This window comes from Tamandua tetradactyla, chromosome 16 (assembly GCF_023851605.1).
Source record: "Tamandua tetradactyla isolate mTamTet1 chromosome 16, mTamTet1.pri, whole genome shotgun sequence".
Classification (NCBI taxonomy): domain Eukaryota; kingdom Metazoa; phylum Chordata; class Mammalia; order Pilosa; family Myrmecophagidae; genus Tamandua; species Tamandua tetradactyla.
Window position 1 is genome coordinate 74,768,864 of NC_135342.1, and position 25,003 is coordinate 74,793,866.

Here is a 25,003-nt window from a genome sequence, read left to right on the forward strand (position 1 = left end):
CAGGACATAAGTCATATTTGCCTGTTGAAAACAAACAAAATCTTTATGTTGTAATGTAAATAGTTCCTTCACCTTTTAATGAAGCTTTTAAAATGCTTTATTTCATTGTCTGTCAAATGGTATGCTGGTAAATATTTACAGTTGGCCTCGGTGGGGGTGAGGGCGAAGGCTGATTTGTGGCTTTTACCAGTTTCCAGGATGTAAATACTTCCAGCACAGCTCATGAGTTCTGAGTCCAAGCTTCTGACATGATGTCAGTGAACACAGAGTTGACCACTTCCTGTGGTCACAAGAAGGTATGAGCTGGCTCAGGCCCATCACTGTGTATTCCCTTTTAAGTATGAGTCTGCCAATATTGTCCATCTAGAATATCGACAAGGACATGGCAACATCTTCATTCTCACCTTTACCCCGTGCACACTGATACATGCCAAGTGCTTCTTGACAATGGCCATGGTGATCACGATATGGATCCAGACAATATATTTGGGAATAGAACATTGTTAGATCTAAGAAAGTTCTCTAGTTCTGGTTTATCAGGAATCTACCAAAACATTTTATTTGACTTTATGTGGATTCAATCCATTCCAATTTCCCTTTACGCTTTTCTTCCATTTTCAAAATCAGATGTGTGTTACAAATGCTACAATTCAAGGAAAATGTTGAATTCATTTTCAACCATTCTACCTACCCCCAGTAATTACTAAATAAGTAAAAATACCTCCCACATTTGTTTGATTCCACAAAAAGATGTTGGAACATCAATTAATGATCTTATAGCAGATTTTGCACCTTATTTCTAGACAAAATATCAAGTTGTACTGCAAAAATATATAAGATCTTAAGTCTGCCATACCATGGGCTGGGAAAGAAAGGTTAGATGTGGGTGATTCGAAGGGAGGAAGAAACCTACCATTTTTGGAGTGCTTACTATTGTTATAACTATGCTAGATGCATTGTATATGCTATCTCACTTAATTCTCAAACCACACTTTGATGGCTATTATTATCTTTTATCTTTTATTTTTGAATGGTTAGATTGAGATGCAATGATATTACATGTTTACAACCATATAACTAGTGAACAGTTTAGGATTCAAATTCAGGACCCTTAATTGCCAAGGCCATGATTTTCCTTTATGACAGACTATTCTTTAAAGTAGTCTAAAGGACATGCAATCCAAGTCGGTCTGTTTTCCTCTAGAAATACCATCTTTAGGGCTCCTCTCTTCTCTCATCTTGTGTCCTTAATTCTTTTCCTTGCCTTCACTCTGAAGACCAGAAGAATAGAAAACAGACTTCCCTTGTCTTCCATCCACTCATTTCATTCAAAGACTTTCCCACCTCTGCGTAAGAGTCAGGCAATCTCTCCAAACAGGAGAAGATCTTCCTTTACTGTAAGAGTTAAGACAGTTTCCAACAGATCCTGCCTCTATGCTGTTTCTCTGGGCAATCTGGGTCTCCAGCACTCTGAGAAAGCTAATCTATTCTACCCTCTTACTGCAGCACTTCTGGGTTATAGAATGCTGAGGCTTATAGGCAAATGTTCCAACAGCTCCTGGGCTTGCCCGGGTCTGGCAGTTGCCTATGCCCATGTAATATTGAAGGGACCTGGCATTTGATAAGTTGCTGCTATGTACTGGGTACTTTACTTTCATAAGGTCCCTGTCATACATGTGTTTACACTACGTGTTTTATTCCTAGGACAAGGTCATATTTGAAATATCAAAGTTCATACAATAACATAAAAGGTATATAAGAAGGCAAAAATAACAGAGCTGTTCCTCTGCTCAAACCCCTATGATGGAAAAGAAAAATCAAAGGCCTTACTATAGCCTAGGAGGCAGATTTTAGTTTTTAATATTAATATAATTTAATATTAAATTTTAATTTTCATATTAGCTCCTGTCCCACCCATTCTTCTAGAACCTGTCACTTCCCACCCCAAGAGATGGGACATTGTGAGGGTCTCAACTCACAGAGGACGATGATGTGATACTATACAATTTCTGAAACTAGGCCAGAAAAATGTCATGCGCATCTGACTTGTTCTCTTAGAAAAGTCACTCCTGGAGCCCAGCCACCATGCTGTGAGGAAGCCCAAGCTCCCCCTGGGGAGGCACTCAGCCTTAGCGGCACGTGCAAGTGAGCCATCCTGAAAGTGAATTCCCAACCCCCAGTTAAGTTGCTCCAGCTAATGCCATGTGGAGCAGCTCTGAACCATGGTGGTGAGCCCTGTCCACCCTGCAGATTTGCAAGAAAAGTAAATATTGTTGTCTTAAGCCACAAAGCTTTGGGGTGGTTTGTTACACAGGAATAGATAACCAGAGTGTCCTGTAAGGTTTCATGTGAAATGGCCCCATTAACCCTCTAATTTTCTCTCCAGACACTCTCTACTCCTTGGTTAATCTATGTTCTGTACTTCAACAAACTTAGTGGCCTCAAGACCACCTTCAGTTATTTACTGTAAATATTTAATCAGCCCAAGAGCACAGATGAGGGAAGTGATCCAGGCAAAATGTCTTTCTATGGAAAGTCATGGCTCAAATCCAGTAACACTCACCTTTACTACTATATATATTTTTAATAATAACATGTAGAATGAAAAATGTATAAGTTGTAGTTGTACAGCTTAATGTGTATGATTATAGACTCTGTTTTCTTTCCATTATTTTATTTTTCTAATCTTGCATCAATGCTACACTGTTTAATTCATTGCAGCTCTGCAGATGATAGTTTTAAGTCTTGCACATTTGCTGTTCTTCAGGATTGTCTTGGCTAATCTTAACCCTTGAAATTTCCAAATAAATTTTAGCAGGAATTTGTCCCCTTACATACACCCACATAAACCTGCTAATATTTTTAACAGGATTGCATCGAATAAATAGAAAAATTTAGAAACATTTAACATCTTAACATTATTCACTCTTGAGTTCATGGATGTAAGACCTCCTTGAAGTCTTAATTTCTTTCATGATGTTTTGTAATGTTCCATGTAGAAGTTTTTCACATCTTCAATTATATTTATTCCTAGGCATTTAATATTTATGATGCTACTAGAAATGCCATAGTTGTCCTAATTCCATTTCTAGTTAATTTGCTGCTGGCACATAGAAATACTACTGATTTTTGCATATTGATTTTAATTTTATATATTTATAACCTTGCTAAATTCACTTATTAGTTTTAATAGTTGATTATAGACTTTTAGATTTTCTACATTCCAAAAGCTTGTCTGCTAACAATATTTGTATTTCTTCCCTTCTTAACTTTATAATTTTAAAATTTCATATTCACTGTTTATTGAACTGGCTGGAACTTGCGCTATTACACCAAATAGAAGTGATGATATGCAGCATCCTTGTTTCATTTCTAATCTCAAGGGAAAGCGTTGAATATTTCACAACTATTTATGATATTGGTGTAGTTGTTTTATAGATATCCATTATCAAAATAAAAAAGGCTCCTTCTGTTATTAATTTGCTAAAAGTTTATTATCATGTGTGGATGTTGAATTTGGGAAATCATTTGTCTGCATCTATTGAGACGATCGTGTGATATTTATTTCATCTCCTCATGCAGTGAATTACACTGATTTATTTTTAAACTTTTTTCACTGTAAAATAAAACAAGTATAGAAAGCCAAACAAAAATAAACATATGGCTCAATGGATTGTGATGTGAAATGCTCTGTAACCACCACCCAAGTAAAGAAATAGGATTTGCCTGCCACCCCAAACACCCTCCATGAGCCCAAACCAAATCACAGCTGCCCCCATTGGCCTCAAGTTCCCACTCCCCTGGCTTGTATGTCATCACTTCTTTGCATTTTAAAATAGCTTTATGATCTAGGTATACACCACTAGTCAATGTGACAAAGTTTCTCAATTTGGGCACTACTGACATTTTGGGCTAAGTTATTTTGTGGGGAATGTTCAGCAGCATCTTCTACCCAGGAGATGCCAGTAACAACTCCCTCCCCTCCACCCAGTTTCGACAATGAAAAATGTCTTCAGACATTGCCAAATGTTTGGGGGTGGAGGATTGTTACACAATCACCTCGAGCTGAGAACCACCACCCTATGGTTTCATCTTGCCATTTTTTGATAAATTTTTGGAGTGTCTTTTAATGTTCAGTTTCCCCCTCCATCCCTGTTTTCTTTTCTTAAGATTAACTGTTCATGAACCCAGGCCATTAGTCTTGTAGAGTTTCCCACACTCTGGATATTGCTGACTGAATGTTCAAGATGCATTTCATCATGCCCCTTCTGCCTTTGGTCTTGTTAGCAGGTTGGCAGCTGGTGGCAGAGGCACAATTTACGTAGAAAAAGCAGATAAAGTGCATGATATTTACACCCTACTTGCCAGTTTTTGAGATAATAAATTTGTTCCTGATCACCCTATGAAGGTGATCAGTTAGGGTCTTTGTTTATCTGTTTATTTTGTTTCATTATCATTATGAACTCAAGCATATTTGATGGGTTTGAATCCACGAAAATGATCCCTATTCAAACTCCATGTGCCCCAGCTTTTGCCAGTTGGAGTCTCTCCAAGTTGGATTTTAATCTTTTGACATGACCTTGGCAACTTGACAGATTCCTTGCCATCTTGAACGACTGAATGTTCCTGGCTCTTCTTGTACATCTCCTTCCCCAGCATGGAACTGCTATTTCTCAAAGAAGCCCCACTTCCTTTTATTGGCAGATGGTATGACAAGATCACAATATGGAAGTTAGAAACACTTATTGCTATTGGATTGGCAGTTGTGTCTAGGCATTTCAGTGAACGGTGGTGGGAGGGTAATGCATATATGTGGACAGATAAAAATATACATTATAGAGATCACTCAGCACTTTCAATTTAAATTGCTCACAATTGGATTTTTTACCTATCTTCTTTACTCTTAGATCTCTTCCACATCAAGAATTGTGATTTTTAGGTAGATGAACAGAGACTAGAATTAGAATATCCCATAATTACTCATTTGTTTTAGCTTATATTTGCTAAAACAGACTTTGAATAACAGTATTACCACTAGTAATGTGCTTTCCGAAAACAGTTTTTGTTGCAGATGTTTTTATAATTGTAATTTCCATGTTTTTATAATTGTAATACATTTACATCGTCAGAACATGTAACCATACATAACCTCACTTAGTCTTATTTCTGCGCAAAACTCTGTAGTTACTGCTCAACACCAGTCCTTATGCCGATGTTGCCTAGTCATTTCTGGGATGCTTTTCTTTTTTTTTTTTTTTTTTGGTAGATTCCTCATAAAGGGCTCTGGGCAACAGGATTCTGTGTCCCTAACAATTCACCTGGGCCTTTCTCAGTTTTGCTGGAAATAAAATCCTTGGCTCACACTTCCTTCCTTAAGTTCTTAACTATGTTAACCAATGTTCTTTCTGGCATTAAAGCCTCACTTTAAAATTGAAAAGTTTGATTTTATCTCATTTATTCTGCTTTATAGGTCACTTGTCCTTTTTGCCTAGGGGCCCAAAGAATTTGTTCTACTTTTCTTTAAAATCCAGTAATTTTACTTTTAGTATTAGTCATTCTGGGTTAATATGTTTAGGTACATGTTATATTCTTTCAATATGTAGTTAGACATTTTACTTTAGGAATATTTAATTGAGTTAAGGATTTTTTATATTTGTTCTGTTGTCTTGTCAAGTTTTCTTCTTCAGGGCAATTAGATGTCTATATGTTGAGACTTCTTCATTTATCTTTGACATTTGTCACTTTCTCTCAAGTTCATGTTAACTGTATCTTAGTTTTTTATTTTTAAAAATAATATTTAAATCATTTATTTATTTAAAGGCAATACCCATAGTGTTTATTAGCTTCTTGTTCTTTCTACTTTATTCTTTGCTTCTTGAATTCTGTAACCATATCTTAACTTTTTCCTTATTCTGACTTCTGTTTTTCTTTCTTATCATTTTATCGATATCTTTAAACTCACGTTTGCAGCCTGTGTGGATATTATTTTATTCCACATTCTCTTTCTTTCTTATAATAATTTAGTTTGGAATTTGATTTTGACGTTTTCGTCCTGCTCCTCTTTTTTTTAAGGAAGTTAGTTTTCCTGGACTTTTAGAAGGACCTTTACTAAGTTCAGACTCTCTGCAGTTGATTTTGTAACATGTTAAAAATTTTGGCAACTTGTGTTTTAATATGTCCTCTTTTCCCACTTCTCACTTGTGCCTCCACTGTCCTTCTCTTCCTTTTTCCTCCTATCTTCCTGTCCTACAAACTCCCAACAGCGTCTTTTCAATGCATACCCCTTTTCTGGAAAAGAGACTTGGTTAGTCAGTTTCAAGTGCTCATGGGAATAGATCGCTAGCACCTTCATTCTAACTTGCACCAACTTGTCACTGGATTAGACTTTCTTCTACCATCTAGTTCTTAGCTATTTAAGGTTCTGGTCTCCTGTTCTCAGGTCTACCAGATGCCTGAGTTTCTCTTCTTATTGCCCAGATGTTAACATCTTACAGGTCTTATGGTTGTCAGAAGCTTGTCCCTGCTTGCTTGTCTTTTGAGTTTTCCAGGAGTACTTTATGACTAGTTTTGTTGCACGTGTTGACTATGGATTTATTCATGTTTCTTTTTTGCTCTTTAGCTATTCTTTTTTGTAAGGATATTGTGAACTTCAGAAACTATACCATATGCATCACTTTTCTAAATTTTTCTATTGATTTATTTTTGAATAGTAAACCAATCTTCCATTCCTGAATAAACTCAATGTGGTCAATGACATATTATCCTTTTTACATATTTCTTGCTTTAATTTGCTAATGCTTTGTTTAGAAATTTTCCATCTATTTTCATGAGTAAAATTGGCCTGCAATTTGTTTTATGTAATTTCTCTTTCATGCAATTTCCTTGGCAAAGAATGATGCTCTAGGCAGTTAGAATAATATACAAGGACTACTCCCATAAAATTTCTCTTCTGGGTATGTGTCTGTACATATTGGCCTCACTTTACAGAGCCAAAGCATTACCCTACACTTCTGTGTATATCATATTTGGATAACTCTGATATTCTCAAGAATTCTTAAAGGAAGGGGATCAACTATGGTCTATTGATTTTCCCTATTGTGCATTAGATTTCTATTTCATTAATTGCCATTAATTTCTTATCCTTTTATTTGATTGCTTTATTTTCTATAGATCTATTTGCTAATCTTTTCTAGCTTTTTGAGATGGATACTTTTCTCTAGTTTCAATCCAATTTTTTCCTCTATACTTTATCTTAGATATAGTATATCACCTATCATTCAGATCATTCATCCTTTCTTCAGGCATGTTTTCTACTAAAACGTATGTTTTAAGTCCTTAATTTCTTTTTCTTAATTTTTTGTACAAGAATTTCCATTTGGCCCTTTAAAAAAAAATTCCAATCTTCTGGTGGTATTAACCATTTTATCGAGTTCCTATCACTTAGCAATCATAGTTATTTTCAGGACCATAACTGATAATGACAATATCTTGATCTTCTGTGATTTGTTTTCTATTTTCTATCTCTTCTGAAGGACTTGTCTCTCGGTGCCTTATAATCGCTGCTGAATTTAAAAACCTGGGAATAAGCTACACCTTTACTGGATGTTCATTAAATAATTCAGATGTGCTCTCTCCCCTGGACTTATTTCTGCTATTTGGAAGATCTGCCTCTGCCCACGGGCCTATTCTGGATAGACCTCCCTGACTTGACCTTAAAACTTAAGCTTCAGCATCACTGTTTCGAGGACACCATGCTGCCCATCTACAACAGATAATCCCTAGGCTATTATATACTGTCTCTCGGCATCCAGGACTGTTCCTTTGCCCCATGATGCACACACATGATTATTAAATTAATTTTCTTAATCTTTTTATTTAATCTCCATTATTACTGCTAGATGGTAAGTTCTATAAGACTTGAGACTGGTTCTTTTTGAATGATCATAGGAGGTTCTCAAAAAATACTTACTAGAAAGTCAGTCCTGAGCTTGCAGATGGGATTTTTAAAGCAAAATGAGAACTAAGACCAGTTAAAGTGAATGAAAACAAAGAAAAGTTTCAACAAGAAAGAATACCAAAATAAATCAAAGCCAGCTTGTGATTCCCCACTCCTTGGCTTCAGGAGAATGACAACTCTGCTGCTTCACATACTTGGCCAAGTTTCATGCTTTTTTAGCTTTTTCATATAAGGCCCAATGCCCTTCCAGAGATCAATTTAATGAAAATTTGCTGGTTACCTCTTATGTCCCAGTCACTGCTCTAAGCAAAAGGAGAATTTTAAAATGAATAAACACCATCTCTTCTCTCAGAAGCTCACCACCTAGGGAGTAAAATAGGTAACTAAAGAGTAGAAAGGAAAAATTAGAAAAATAATGTGCTCTGTCTAGGGAAGCCAGTGAAGGTCCTCAGAAAAAAAAAATAGCATTATAGGAGAGGCTCGAGGATGGGATAAATGATGTTCTAAGTCATCAGAATGATATACAAGGAATAGTCCCATAAAATCTCTTTTCTGGTACTTTATCTGTACATATGGGCCTCATTTTAGGGAACCAAAGCATTATCCTACATTTCTGTGCATATCACACTTGGATAAATTTGATTTTCTCAAGTATTCATAAAGGAAGTTGTAATCAAGAGTAAAGAATCCCATGGTAAATATTTTGTTTAGTGACAATTCCTGTGTCCTAGGTACTCAGGTTTTCTAACAATGTTGCAAGAGCCAAAATACTGAGAAAGAAATTATGTTTCCCATTCCTAATACCCATTATTAGCCTTTTTTTTTCATTTCTTTACTCACTGTATTTGCCAATCCTACCACAGGCAAGAGAAAAGTTGTTGTAAAGCAAATAACACAGTATGTGGTTTAGAAGTATTTACCTTATGCAACCACAATACACATGAAGTGCTAAATAAATACTTGTTGATTGGGCTTGGCCCAGCTAAGCTTGTAGCCTAGAAAGAAATAGTCTGAACAGAATAGTATTATCTTGGGCCAAATGCTGTTAAAATATATACAAATCAAAGACCAGGTAGAGTGCGGTCTACAAGTTTTAAAATGTAAAACCGAAAAGAGGATTAAGTTTTGAGAGTAGAAGTAGTGACATTTCAGAGCTAGTTTCATAATGAGGGTCACCAGGGAAATACATCATGAGGCTGTCTTGACTGTTATTTCTCCAATGACTTTAGGTTTGCAAATAGACTGAAAAGATATGTTCGTGTCTGCCAGTAACTTACCTTCTCTGAGAATAACAAGGTAAACACTGGTCAAGTTCATATCCAAACATCCAGCTTTGTTCTGAAACAGACAACAGAAGAAAGGTTGAGTCAGATCTAGGGTCACAAAAATTGAGGTCTCTTGGCTTGAGGAAGTCTAGATGTACAGCAGATTCTGCTGTTACCCCACCAATATTCCCTCGGGCCTTATCTCTCTAACTCAGGCCTGCCAGCCTTCCAGGGCTGTCTTTGCATCTCTTTGCCTGGGCTTCCTCTGTAGGCCAGGACCCTTTCTGCCCTGATGGACTAAAGACTTGATGCCCCATGTGTAGGGAGCTCCAAATTACTACTGGGGGGTTGTGTATCTCCTTCAAGAGGAAAGTCTAAATGGAGTTCTACATTGATGCTCAGAGTTTTCAGCTGGAATAAGCTCCTTACCCATGGTGGTAATTTGCAATCTCATTTCCCCACTCTACATGTTTCCTGGGATCACCTCCTGGATAAACTACTTTTCCTTGCATCCTTATCTCAGGATCAGCTTCTGGGGAGACCCAAACAAAAACAAGTTATATTTGACTTTGATCAAAGCCATGGACCTTAGAACAAAGGACATGAGTATCCATCCCTTTATTATTTAATTTCAAAAAGATGGTGGCAGGTGCACGGGTGGTTCAGTGGTAGAATGCTTGGCTTCCATGCAGGAGACCCAGGTCCGATTCCCGGACCATGCACCTACCCTCCAAAAATATATAGAAACTTTTTTAAAGATGGTGGCACTGTCCAAAAAATCATATACTCTCTGAAGAGTTCAAGCATTTTGCAGGAGGCACATAGAGGACTCGAGGCAATTATCTGGACAAGTTAAGTCAAAGCCACTGTCAAATAAAATGTGTGGCTCATTGGAGCACATGTATCATTTTTTTGCTTGACTTATTTGCATAATTGCCTCAGTTCTCAGCTTAGTGTGTGTAGACCTGGCTAAGAACAATTAATGATCTAACATGAGAGAGACCCATGTCTGTGGCTTGTGACCAGGAGGGAGACATGTCAATGTTAAAGACAGCTATCTGGGGAGACTGTCTCAAGGGAAGAAATTTTCCTTTTCAATTAGGACCACCTAAAAACCATGATGAAAATTGCTCTTTATGAAATCAAGCCATGCAAATTAAGCTTTGGGGAAAAATAGTTAAGTCTTAGTCTTGCAGCCAGGCTGTTACATTGGCAAATTTTCCAGGGGATATGAGACTTAGCTATAGGATTCTGCAAGAGGCTTACTTTTGGTGTTTCAGTGAATTCAAGAACTTGTATTCACACATTCCTCTGTGTGGGCAAATAGTGCGTAGAGAATTGGATTTAAATTCCATGTTCATTCCTGCTATAGGGGAATTGCTATAATAAAGATGACTCTCGTTTTAGGCCTTTGTTCCAGTGAGAATATTATGCAAAAAAGTTCCCAAATAATTAGTGAGTACACATTTCAGAACAGTCCCTAATCCAATATAGCATAACCTGCCCTGACAATGAAACTCAATTATAAGACATGAAGAACAAAAGATGAAAAAAAAAAAAAACAACTTTGGATAGAAAGCTACCCTCTTGGTTTGTTTCTTGTTTAAATTAATTGCTGGATCACTTTGACAAGTTAAGGAGTGAATTAATGCCTTCCTTTTCTTTCCTTTTGAGTTTATATAACCGGACTTAGGGAAAAACAACACTTCCCCAATTAGTCAACCATTATTATTCTCAATTCTGACTAAGATCCATCAGTATAACACTAGTAAATGTAGGTTAATTGTGATGATTCCAACCTCATCTCTAGTAAAGTCTCTTAATCTACAAACATAGATGAAAATAAGATCAACAGGAGTTGGTGGTGTGAAGTAGTTAGTACCAGGTTTCGGGGCTTTTTGAAAGAATGACTGAGCGCATTGAACAAGCACCTTCATCCATAAGGTGAAAAGCTTTCATGCAAACAAATCCATGCAGCTGGCAAGTCCCAGTTAAGGGTTTAGCTTGCAGATCGCCAGGAAGATGGTCTCAAGACCTGTGAGAACTCAGGTTCAGAAAATGTTCAAACTGGATGATCCACATTGAGTTTCTTTCAGTTTCTTAATCATGCCATACCCTTTCTTGCCTTTGAGCTTTGTATCTGCTGTGCTCCCCACCTGTGATGCCAGCCTGAACCCTCCCTTCCCCCTACTCACTCCCTTTCCCCAAACACACTCCTTCTCCTCCAAGTAGGAATCATATTTCAGGTCTTAGCGGTTGGTCTATCTGCCTTCCTCTCTCAGGGCTGAGCTGCTCTCCTTTCTCCTGCCCAGGAGCACTTGACTACCTCTCCAACCGGTGGTCTCACCTCCCCAATTTGATCTTGGAACATTTTCTCCTAATCTACCCTAAGACCAACCTCTAGGCCCACACCCTGCTGTTTTGGAACCCTCCCTAACCCCTGCTCCTTAGCTCTGATGCTGAAGATTTGCTTCTGTGCAAGTCTGGACAAGTTGCTCTATTGCAGCATGTACAAGATGTTCCCAGGGCACCCTCTGAACCCTGAGATTCCCGAAATTTGGAATCTTATGCTTGCTTTGTGTGATCTTGATAAATAACTTGCCCTGGCTAGATCTCATTTCACTCATCTACAAAAATGACCTCAAAATAATCCAGATCAGGCTCAGCAAACATTCCCTGTAAAAGACCAATAGTAAAGATTTCAGACTTTGTGGGGCCAAATGGTTTCCATCACAATGATCAGCTCTGCGACTGTATCACAGAGGCAGCCACAGCCAACACATAAATGGACGGGTGTAGCTGTGTGCCAATAAAACTTTATTTACAGAGGCAGCCACAGCCAACACATAAATGGACAGGTGTAGCTGTGTGCCGATAAAACTGTGTTTACAGAGAGAAGTGGTGGGCTGGAATTGGGCTGTTGTCGTGGTTTGCTGGTGGCAGGTTCCAGAGGATTTGTGTGATTCCTTCTCAAAATTTCCCTGAAATTGCGCCTCTCCTGCTAATTTAAGAGTATCCCCTTTGCCCATATTCTTTACCTTCTCCCCACAACTGGAAGCAAGCACAAAAGTAAATTTTTGTCCCTCCCACCAGACTGTCAATTCCATGTGGACAGTGACTGTCTGTTTTTTCACCAGGGTAAAGCAAGTGTGTGCAGAGTGTGCACTCCAGAGTAAGCCCTCCAAGCAAAACTAATTGAATTAATATGAGCGTTTGATAATTTTTACCAAAAAGAGTTAACAAAACAAGCTTCCCCTAAGAGAGAGAGGAGAACTAAAGATTCCCTATGCTTAAATGTGCGCTCACCCAATCCTCTTGTTAAGTAATGTTTTCGGTCATTTTTCTAGACACTGATATACACTGGAATGTATATCAGTGTCCTAAAACTGCAATAACAAATTAGCACAAACTTGGTAGCTTAAAACACCAAAAATCGTTTCTCTAATAATTCTGAAGGCCAGCAGCTTGAAGTCAAGGTTCTGGCAGAAGCGGGCTGCCTCTGAAGGCTCTAGGAGATGATCCTTTGCTGCCTCTTCCAGCCTCTGGCAGTGACCGGAAACCCTTGGCATCCCCTGGCTATGGTGGCCTCACCCCAGTGTCTGTCTCCATCTTCGCATGCCTGCCTTCCCTCCATGTGTCTTTGTCTCCAGGTAACTTCTCCTCTTCCTATAAGGACACCAGCCATACTGAATTAAAGGCCTACCCTCCTCCAGTATGACTTCATTTTAGCTTAACTAACACATCTACAACGTCTCTATTTCCAAATAAGGCCATGTTCTGAGTTACCAAGGGTTAGGATTTCAACCTATCTTTTTGGGGGACTTGATACAATTCACAACAGAATGGAGGTATGCTGACGTCTTTACAGCTGGGTGGAAAGGACTGGCAAGACTTCTCAAATTGTGAAGTGCCCCCAAATCACCCAGGAAGCTTGTTATTCTGATCCAATACCTCAGGTATGGCCAGAGAGTCTGCATTTCTAACAGGCTTCCTGGAGATGCCACCACTGCTAGTCCACAGGCCACACTTTGAGTCATAAGATGGTACGGTATTGCATCCCAAACACTTTTCCTTAACATTAGTACTTAATGAGAAGAACTGCAGATGTCCAGCCCAGTCAGGTTTATGTTACCTTTTTTTTTTAAATAATACGTGGAAATGGCTATTTTAATTTTTCCTGCCTGTGGCACACACGTTAAAGACACCTTAAGCCTTTGAGTGAGAGTTATTTTCCATTCAAGGAAGAGACTCTTCTGTCTCAAAGTGTATCTTGTTAACTATAGGCAGCAAAGAACTAAAAGGTGAGGAAAAGGGAGACGGGGCACCATCCAGTTTCATCTCCATTCTGAAAGAATACTGGACAATGCTGGGGACCAAGGAGAGAAGGACAGGCACACGGAACATCACGGCACAAAGGGATGAAGCCCATCTAATGGGTGACGGTCCAAGAAACAGGTAGGAAAGCCTTGCCTGAGGATTATTTTTATGGAGAAATGCTTCTGCTTAATTCATGATATTTTCTTCCACTTGGGATTAATTCAATTAGTGTATCACTCCTTGCTCTTTCTGCCCCTTTACTCACAGTGAAGACTTTAATGGATTGGTAAAGTCGAATGCAAAGCCTGGCTCAGCTCCTCCCTTTTTCTTCTTGGAGCAAGCCCCCCTTTAGGAGCAGGAGGTCACCTCTGCTTCCCCCTCCCCTGACCACTCCTCACTGGTGGTCCCCCACATGGGAAGCCTGTCCCGATCAGCATTGCTAATCACACACACACATCAACTTGACCCTTGGTTCAGTTGTCAGGCCCACTAGGCTTTCAAATCAGATACCAGTAAAGGTGAAATTTCAGTTCTCCATCTTCTACTCCCTTGTCTTATTTCTCAATTTGTTCATAAACCAGGCAAAGGGAAAAAAGCTATCTCTTCTTAGGTTTCCTCAAAATGCCCTATAAGGACACTTATAAGGGGGTAAGAATAAAAATGTATCTTGTCCAAGATTCTCCATGGATAACGCTTGCAGACCAGTTCTGTAGCATTAACAGCTCTCTGATGGGGCAGCCATAGAGCGTGTGTTTTGGACAATGCAACAAGATCATCCCGAGTATTAGAGCGCGTGAACGGTGCAGAGAAGAGGCCAGCTCAGACAGAAGAGCAAACTCACTGAACAGTCTTAACCAAAGCAGGAAGCACAGTTAAAATGGTGGTGCCAAGGAGGTGAGCTCTCTTGATTTTCATCTTGGCTCTGCTACTACCAGTTCAGTGACACTGGAAAAGCCATTTCACCTTTCTGAACCTATTATTTCTTCCGTGAAATGAGGATAACACTGCTTAATGGGAAATTGAGAAAAGCAAAAGCATCATACCAATGAAAAATCTTTGGTACCATTAAACTCTATAAGATTATTATAATATTAACTCTAAATGATTTATTATTATAAATCAATGTAACAAATGATTCCAAATCTCTATATGATATATGCACAAAAGGTTGGACATCAATTAGGGAATTGGGTAGTTGGTGTGTTTCCATGAAATCAAGCATATTCCATAATGTTAGCTGGTCTTCAAGGACCCTGACAGCTCTAACCCAGCCCGTAATTAATAAATAAAACAGTAGAACCAATTTGCCCAAGTTCATACAGTGCGTTAGTGACAAGATCATGAGTACATCTTGACTGGCAGATGAGGGATCTTTGTGCCTTACCACAATGCACAGTGTGGTCTGGGGCATGTCTGCTGAGAGTCAACCTATTTAAATAAAGCCAGCCCAACCTCAAAGAATGGTGTGGGACTAACTCCAATTCCTCCTCCTATTCAAAATGGGTATTAGTCAGAGCTAGTTTCAAATGAATGTTCCAAAATTCCAGTTTAAAGTAACTAAAGCAAAAAAAGGAAACAGAGAGAGAGAGAAAAGGAAGGAAGGAAGGAAGGAAGGAAGGAAGGAAGGAAGGAAGGAAGGAAGGAAGGAAGGAAGGAAGGAAGGAAGGAAGGAGAGAAAGAAAGAGAGAGAGAGAGAAAGAGAAAGAAAGAGAGAGAGAGAAAAAGAGAGAAAGAGAGAAAGAAAGAAAGAAAGAAAGGAAGAAAGGAAGGAAGGAAGGAAGGAAGGAAGGAAGGAAGGAAGGAAGGAAGGAAGGAAGGAAGGAAGGAAGGAAGGAAGGAAGGAAGGAAAGAGAAAAGCTCATATAGCTGAAAATTCTATATGACAATACTAGCTTCAGGTATGGCAAGATTAGGGCTCTGTCTCTTTCTCTTTGTCCATCTGTCAATTCTTCTCTCCTCTGTGTTTGCTTCATTCTCAGGCAGGCTTTCATGAACTAATAGTGAACCTAGCTTTAGGCTCAGATACCCTAAAGCTAAGTTCAAGAGCTCGAGAAAATAATCTCTCCCCAATAACTCTTGTCTTACTTGTGTTTTAGACTCACCACTGCACCCATCACCATGACAGGAGGATGGAATCCTGTCATTGATGAGATCTGGGTCTGGGGCTAACCCTTAGGATAGGGATGAGGGCATGAAGTAAATTTCAAAAGAGCCATATAGACTGTCCAGGATTATTATGGAAGGGGGAGGTTTTAGTTCACCTAGGGAGGGATGCTATGAAAACACAGTCATGTGTCCCGTCTAAACATGCCTCATTAAATCACCAACCATCTTGACTCTTTACATATTATATTAGAAGCTATCGCCATGTAATAAATTACTACAAATTTAGCAGCTTAAAACAATACACGTGTTGTAGCTCAGAGTTCTGTACACCAGAAGTCCAGCGCAGAATGGTGGGGTTCTCTACTCAGGATCTCACTAGGCTGAAATAAAGGTGTTGGTTGGACTGGACTCTTCTCTGAAGGCTTTGGGAGAGAACATACTTCCACACTCATTTAGATTGTTGGAAGAATTCAGTTCCTTATGGCTGTAGGACTGAGGTCCCCATTTCCTTGCTGGCTGTCAGCGGGGATGTTCTCAGTGACTAGAGGCTGCTTTAGTCCTGTACGGACCCTCCTACCCTCCTCCATCGTCAAAGCCAGGAACAGTACACCAAATCTTCCTCACGTTTCCAATCTTTCTGACTTTCCCTTCTGCCACCAGCTAGAGAAAATCTTCTGCTTTTGAAGAGCTTGGATGATTAAGATATGGCCACACAGCTTATCTCCCTATCTTCAGGTCAACTGATTAGTAACATTACTTACATCATCAAAATCCTTTTTGCTATGTAATGTAACACGTTATAAGAATAACATCCCTCACATGTACAGTCCCAGCATTAGGACAGAAAATCTTGGAGGGCTATTTTAGCATTCTTTCTACCATTTTTTGTGCATTGATCCTTGATGTCAACCTGATCCCTTAGACCTATGGTTGTTTACCTATTTCTGACAATGCCCTACTCTTATTTCTATAGCCAATATCTGTGTATTGACTACCTGCACACCAACCCTAGCAAAGAGATATCTGCCCCAACACCCTACCAGTGTCCTCTTCAGGCTTCATTTTGAGAAGGGGAGAAATGGCAGAGCTGGAGAGCATATAAATAAAATGACATAAAAGCCCATTTCTACTTTCATCAAGTTCCTCAAGTGCCGGCACATAAGCTGAGCCTGCCATTCCAAAACCACTCTCCTATCTTCCGGGTTAAGGGATGCTTTCTCCACTGTCATGACCCTCCCAGGCTCTCTCAGGACCTCAAGGGAAATCTGTGCCTGCTGGGACTTCTGAACACTGCCGTGACCCTCCCCTTAGACCTGACTGTGATCTTCAAGGTTATCCAGTTTAATCATCAGTTCAACAATACCTAAAAAAAACAACCACAAAATGAGCTTTCTCTGAGATGACTCAGATGAGGCAACAGTGGAAATCCCAGTTATAGAAAACCAGTCTGACTTGCTTTTCAGTTAGTGGTTGGGTTCTCCACAGCATTGCTCCCGGAAAGAGAAGCAATGTCTCATTCTAGCCAAGGACAGTCCCCATCCTCATACCTGAGCAGAGGCCTATTTCACAGAGGCTGGACAAGCAGCTGGGCTTGGACTGTCTAAGGGCACAGTGCTTAGCTTGACTGCAAATCTACCAAAAGAGAGAAGGCCAGGGTAGCATTTCTTGCCTGAGCAGTGGCCATATTGAAATCAGGCAGAGAAAGAACCTTCCAAGTTGGGCATTAACATCCAAGTGGAAACGTCTATAAATTAACTCACTAAAAAAGGCGGATGGACAGAGGATTCTGTGGTCAAGTAAGTTTGGGGGAAAAAATTGAGTTCAACAAGATTAAGCAAATTTCCTGACACACAACTTTCCAGACTTTTAAAGTAGATAATGGGCATTCTGAATCTCTAATGATGGGGCAGAACAGGGATCAGCAAATTTTTTTCTGTAGGGGGCCAAACAATACATATTTTAGACTTTGCATGTCTCTGTACAGCTACTGAACGCTGCTATTGTAGTGGGAAATAAACCATAGACAAGGCACAAATGAATGGGCGTGGCTGTGGTCCAAAAAAACTTTATTTCAAAAACAAGCATTGAGCAGGATCTTGTCTGTGGGTCATGGACTGGCAACCCCTGGGATAGGGTTTAAAGCATTGACTAAATATGTTAGACCACAGAATCCTTCTTTTACATGTTAGTTCATTTGTTTATAAGCTAAGAGTCTTACTAGCAGGGCAGTTCTCCAGTTCACCATTGTTCCCCCAGTGCCTGCAAGAGAACTGGGAATACAGAAGGCTCCCATCCAAAGGAAAAAAAAAAACCTCATTCAATAGAAAATACTGAATTAAATAGTAAAATAAAATGATTTCTCCAGGAAAAAGAGGAGTTCTAATGGGCCACACTGATGACAGTTGACATATTTAAAACAATATTTCAGAACAACAAGAAGTAACTATGTTTAGAAGAAAAGATAAAAGGAAATGAGAAAAGGACTCATCATGGGGAGGAAGAAGAGGAGATAAAACATAATTATAATGAGAAGAAGGAGAGGGAGAGGAAAAGGAAGAGGTAGAGGATCAAAAGATGTTTCCACCCCCCAAGAAAATGGCTTTCTCTGCCTTTGGCTGCGTGCACAAGCGTCAGGTGTCCTGAAAGGGAAAAGCTTTAATGAGGTGCTGAAAAAAATCTCTTTGGCATTAATTAACAAGATCACTAGGTTGTCGTAATTGCAAGGAAAAAGATAAATTGTCAAGAGTATTTTCTAACAGAAATACAGGTCATTACAAAATATTATTTTAAGTCACATTTACATATAAAAAGGATCAAATGGATCTTTTCCCTCTTGGCACCAGCCTTCCCTCCCCATGTCCCTGTGAGGCACAGAAATCAGTTCGCAGCTCTGGGTAAGCCAGGGCCTTCAAAATCTCTGCAGAGACAATCAAGGAAGGCTCTGGATACAGAGCTGTGAGAACTGGAGGAAACCTTCAGAAGTAAATACTAGTCTACTCAATAGATGCATGTTAAAAGCATAGGACTCAGCTATAGTTACCCCATTTGAGATGCTTTCCCTCCTGAATTAACCAAGGTGAAGGTTCACCATTGAGGCGCTCTTGTATGGAGGCACTTAGAGAAGCAAATTGTCAACTGCATAAGGATGCTCAGTGCCTTCCCCCATGCCAGTTGAACAATAATAATGTCCCCTAGGGACAGGGACCGTGTTGTATTAATATCTGTACCCCTCACCTTAGTGGATCTATGCATACTAGAATGGCTCTTGCTGCTTCTTGAATGGACACCAATACCTTCAGCATGGCCCAGGAACGTGGTATCAGTTGTTACAGACACTTGGGCAGACCTCGGTGGTTACTAGAGGGAACTGAGCTATGATGGCAAAGGACACTCCAGAGAAAAGAAGATGACCTAGGGCAATCACTGTGTCTCTAATTTGGTGGCCTTAGAAGGGAGTTCCTCCACCTCAGAGGACCCCAAAGTTACAGGAAATATTGCTCTGATCATAAATGGATGTTACATGAAAAAGGGGCTGCCATGGAGGCACAAGTTAATTCTGAAACCTCTATGCATGCCAACTGAGGTTGAACAAATAAGTAGAGGTGCTGCAGGAGGTAGGGTCCGATTTCTCACTGTTGGAGTGGGAGGGTACAGATAAGCAAGGGGGAAGGGCTAGAATGAACCATGCAGGTACTGAATTAGAGTTGAAGATATCAGTATGGACTCATGTTTACCTTACTATGATATACAGACATACGGATACATCAGACAGATAGAGGTGTCTGTATACACAGGTTAGCATACACTCATATCTCTCCTAGTTCTGTCTAGGGAGACAGATTAGAAACAGCAACATCCAAGTAAAAACTATCAGATGCAGCACCCAGATCCTGCATTATAATACCATTTTCCAATTAAAGAAACCTTGGCCATTCTGTGAAATGGCTGGTTCTAAGATTGGGGCATGGAATATACAAGATGAGACTAAAGCATCTTCTAGTGCCAGAAAGTAAAGACATGCTCAATAACAAAATGATGGGGTAAGTAAAAGGAACACAGGAGCCATCTGAAAGAGCTCCTCGTGACCAAAGCTGAACAATTCATGCAACAAAAATAAATAATGCAGCATCTGAATTATAATCCAAAGTACAAAATCACACCATACTAACATAAATAAATGCTTGAATAAATAAATAAATGGAGGACAATAGAAAAATCTCCCATACTCAAAGATCCCAAATAATTTATGTAATACTTCTCCCTCAAGGAAGTAGAGCATGACTTCCACTCTAAGTGTGACCTGTTGGCACACTGTTCTCCTTCTAAACAGCATGGTATGGGAACAGAGAAAAAAGAGTAACTTTGCAGAGGTGAAACTTTACAAGCGTGACCTCAGCCAAATGACTGAGGTGAACCTCACAGTGACGTCATGTTGCTAACATTCTATAATGTAATGAGAACAGCACTTGACCTCTGAGATCTTCAGCTCCAGAACTCATATGTCCAGTTGAACACGAAAATAGCATCAGACAAACCCAAACTGAAGGGACTTTTACAAAATACCTAATTGGTAAACATCAAAACTTCCAAGGTCATCAAAATCAAGGAAGTTCTGAGAAACCATCACAGCCCAAAGAGGAACCTAAGAAGATATGATGACAAATGCAATGTAGAGTCCTGGATGGGATCCTAACAGAAAAAGGGTTTAGGTGAAGACTAAAGAAACCCCAAAAGAAGAATTGAATCTAGTGAATAACAATGCATCCCTATGGCTTCATTGGTTGTTATGAAGGTACCATGCTGATGTAAGATGTTAACCAATGGGAAAATTGGGCATGCGGGTAAAAGGAAACTCTCTGTCCTATCTTGGCAACTTTCCAATAAATATAAACTATTCTAAAATCTAAGGTTTAATAAAACTCTGAAAAAGACATAGCAAAAATGGAAAACAAAAATGGATACCCATGACCACCATCATGGGTAGACCCACCATCGCTTACAATAGGGAAGTTACTCCTTGGAGCTCTGCAAACAGGCCTGGCTCAGGGCACACTCTTCCAAGCCACCGTCTCTACCTCTTTCTCTCTATGTTATCTGAATGGGGTACCCTGGCTATGGCACCAAGGATCTCCACTGCCAATATTTTCTGGGTGACTTGTCTGTATCTCTGAGGCCTGTGTCCCTACTATGCTCACCTATCCGATCCACATGGCTTTCAGGTGCATGCTTTGACCTAACGAGCTCGAAGCATATGCTCTCATATTCTAAGGTTCTTAAGAATAGACTAGGGAAGCTTGTAAGAATGCAGATTCCTAGGCTCCATTGCGGAGATTCTAATTCAGCCTCTCTGGGGTGAGTCCAATCAATCTGCATTTTCAACAAACCTCTGAGGTTTTTCTGGCCCACACCAAACTAAAGAGCAGGGACTAAGCATCCTTTTTGACTGTCATTCTTTTGCTTCTCTTTCCATATCTAGCACCACAACGCTACCTATGTACTATGTGCTTGGCATATACTTGACATTCAATAAATATTTGATAAATGAATGAATGCATGCATGCATGAACTGTCAAGATCAACATTTTAAAATATGTTTCTGTTGAAGAACTTTGACACGATATGTCATGTCCAGGAATCCATTACTGTTAGGGGGCTGCAGACTTTGTGGAATCAGATAAATAAACAACGTCCTCTGACACCCAAGGCCACTCGATGTTCAGAGCCAGGCTGAGCTCCAATATGGTAGAGAAGCTTTTCCTTCTCAAATAGGAGACAGCTTCTTGCTACTTGTTCTGAAAGAAGATCATTTTTAGAAGGTCCCCCCCGCCTGTTTTGCAGGCTCAATTAGGTAGTCCTGTCTTCTGAATCAGCAGCTCAACAATTTGTTTGGTTGCATATGCAAGCAAACTGGAGGCACATTTTCCCCCACAGGCAGAAACGCACATGTGCAATTAACTAATTGCAAGCTGATGTTCACCTGATGTAAGTACTGGAAACACACACAAACATAAACACACACACACACACACACACACACCTGATATCCAAACTGTGATCTCTGACAGAAGAGAGAGATAGAGAATGTCCTGAAGAGGTGAGCCGTTTGCACAAAAAACACTTCCTCTTTCCATAGGGACTCCAGGGGTCACTCCTCATGTACCCCCCAGGGAGCAGAAGGACACGTGGGAGGGTGGAATGTTCACTGCTCCCAGGACTCTTTGAGAATGGCTGTCATTGTCTAAGTTAGAATACTGCCGGTTAATTGTCGGCTCAGAAAGAAAAATTATGAGCAGGGGAACAGTTCTGCATGGATTTAGCGTATTTGAATAATTTAGACCCCTGCCGTTAATTTGACAGGATTGTTTTTCTCTTGCAGTAGCCTGCTGCTACAAGAATTAAAACTGAAGGGAGAACCAGGGGCTGTGCTAGAGCTTAGTAACGAGGTTTATCAGTCAATAAATGATTTTATACAGCAAATTAAACTGTAAATTTCATTCGGGTGGTAAATATTTAGAGAATAAAGATATCTGGTTAACGAGGAAAGCTGGGTGTTTAGAAAAAGAAGAGAAGGGGGAAAAAGAAAATGTCAATCTTTTAAATCTTGAATGCAGTTGGGATTGGGTGACAATTTGCTCACTTGTAGTTCTCTCTCTCTCTCTGTAAATAACAGAGAATGGCTTCATTGTTTGTGTATTTAAGGATGAAATGGAAAATCCCCCCATCCTTTACTTGTGCCTACCAAAATAAGGTGATACTTTCCTCAAAGTACCCCAGCAATTAAGTAAGAAAAAAATTTGTGAAATGCCTTACAGTATCTGGCACAGTGTCAGGCCATCTGTATAATTTATTTTAAATATAGCTGCTCCAGAGCCGTACTGTCCAAAATGATTGCTGCTAGTCACATGTGGCTATTGAATTTAAAATTACATTAATTAAAATTAAATAAAACTAAAGATTTGGTTCCACAGTTCCACGAGCAACATAGAGCTTTCCAGTCCGTGGGGAGTTCTGTGGGACAGGGCTGTTCCAGAGAGAGTCAGATGAGAGCCACCAAGTAAATCAGATGGTGCCTGGGGTGGATTCGTTGGCACTTAGAATGTTTAAATGATCATTATTATGTATTTATGTTGATAAGCAAAAGAAGCATTATAATTTGCTTATCAAATCTCTGGTGTCACGCACATTATTGCTTAGGACAAGGCATTTAAGTAATGAAAACTTTAAAAAGCCACTGAGTTAGCTTTTTTTTTTTTAATGTTTAACTAATCATATTGGTTATTTGGCAAAAATCTTGAAGTGGCGTTCACGTGAATGAGTGATGTTTGGGAAATTTTGACCCAACAGACCCCAGGGATTGGGAAACTTGAGAGAAGGTGAAAGAAGGAGGAGAAACAGCAAAATTGAGAGGGAGAGTTAAGAGTGTCCAGATCAAACTTTCCAACCTTCTAGTTTTGCTCTGCTCTGAACCAGCCATGCCACTCAGCTATTCAGGTCATCAAGAGTCAACACATGCTCCATAACAATGGCCTGGTCCTTGGGGTATGGCCAGAGATCTCATTCAATATGAATTCACCCTAGATGTAAGATCTTTAGAATGGGATCTAGAAACTCTATGCAGCAGCCTAAAGATCCCAAATAGGAATGCAATTTGCATACAGACTTTGTAGATCACAAGCCAAGAGGGAAGATGTGGACATCTGACTTATACTCCCTAGGTCTCCATCTTGACAGTTCAGAATCAAGGCATCCTCAGTTCCCAACCTTGCTTGTTCCTTGAGCTAACTCCCTGTATCTTCCTGTTCTAGGCCACCAGCCCATCCCCAGTCTGCTCACAGGACAGCCTCCATACTGGGAGATGGTAACCTCAGGCCTTGGCAACCTTGCATCAACCTGGCCACAGGAAAACCAAGTGAGAGCTGGAAGGACCACTGCCTCAATCACAGTCCCAAATGAAAACACATATCACATTTAATTTGGGTCATTTGAAGAGAATTTAAGGCAAGGACTATTGATAAAGGTGTGGTCAGGTTATATAGGTCATTTACAAGTTTAGAAATGGGGCTCATAGCAAGAGAGTACCATGACCATGGCTAGACCTGAAGAGGCAGTGGAGAAGGGAGGCTCTGGCACCTGGAGAAAGTGGACTGCCTGCTGGGCTGTGATCTTAAGCTGAGGGGTGCAACCAGCTCATGATGTCCTCATGGGGACAGAACTAGAAGGATCAATCTCATCTCTCACTGGTGCTCCCATTGGCTGAACCCAACTGGGAGCCAGAGAGCAAAGATTTTGTCATAAATCCTAACTTTCAGGGCCAAGAGCAGGAGTTTAGAAGGATGGACCTTGCCTGGGAAGGACAGAGGGAAGGTACCAGCACAATAATCCCCCCTGCTGAGATGGACTATGCCTCATCTTTCCTTCCACTGTTGGCACAGAGGTGCTGAAGGCCATGCTTTGTGTTTGTCCCTCAAGCCCTAGGCAGGAGTGTACATTCATCAATGGCTCCCAGCCTGAAGATGTCACTGCTTGTACAGCCTCATCACTGCTTGTACAGCCTCTTTGTGAGCATCGTCTCTATGTCCTGTCTCTAAGAGGCTGAGCCCATGCTGCTTGTCTAACTTCTGCAGAGCCTGGACAAAGGACCCAGAGGATCCCAGGCTCTTCCTCACTCTGGTTCAAACACTCAGATCTCTGTGTACCCACTTCTATAAGTGCTCAGCAAACAGGGTGCAAAGTCTACATAAGAAGAGTGAATGCTTTTTTTTTTTTTTTTTTTTTTTTTTTTTTTTTAAAGGAAAGACAGAGAGAAGGAAGGAAGGATAGAAGGAAGGAAGAGAGGAAGAAAGGGAAACATCTTTTAAACATTTTCTTGTTTTATTGTATTTTGTTTCTCCGTTTTCGTTACATGGGCTGGGGCCGGGAATCGAACCGAGGTCCTCCGGCATAGCAGGCAAGCACTTTGCCCGCTGAGCCACCGCGGCCCACCCAAGAGTGAATGCTTTTAACAGCAAGAAAGAGAAAACCTTATTTCAAAATTGCTTGAACATTAAGGATATTTGTTGGGTCACAACAGTTTAATGGACTGTTGAACATCAGGTTCTGGCTCTGTCCCTGACCCTGTGTTGACTTTACCTGCAGGCTGAAGGCAAGATGGCGGCAGCAACTTTTTACCTCTGTTTGCACATAACAATAATGTCCAGAAGAGAAGGAGTCACTCTAGAACAATACTGTCCAGTAGAAATAGAATGCGATCCACATATTTTAAATTTTAATATTCTGGCACTTACATTAAAAAATAAAAGAGAAACAGACAAAATCAAATTTACTACAATATATATTATTTAACCCAATACATGGAAAA

The 25,003-nt window shown here is 40.0% G+C and overlaps 1 long non-coding RNA gene across 1 annotated transcript in view; it reads right to left on the reverse strand.

Annotated features, from left to right (window-relative positions):
- Positions 1-9,135: 9,135 nt before the first annotated feature.
- Positions 9,136-25,003, reverse strand: part of LOC143660384 (uncharacterized) — a 259,247-nt gene continuing 243,379 nt past the window's right edge. Inside the window, exon 4 of the long non-coding RNA XR_013163999.1 lies at positions 9,136-9,295. This is a non-coding gene — a long non-coding RNA (uncharacterized LOC143660384). The remainder of the gene's footprint in view (positions 9,296-25,003) is intronic.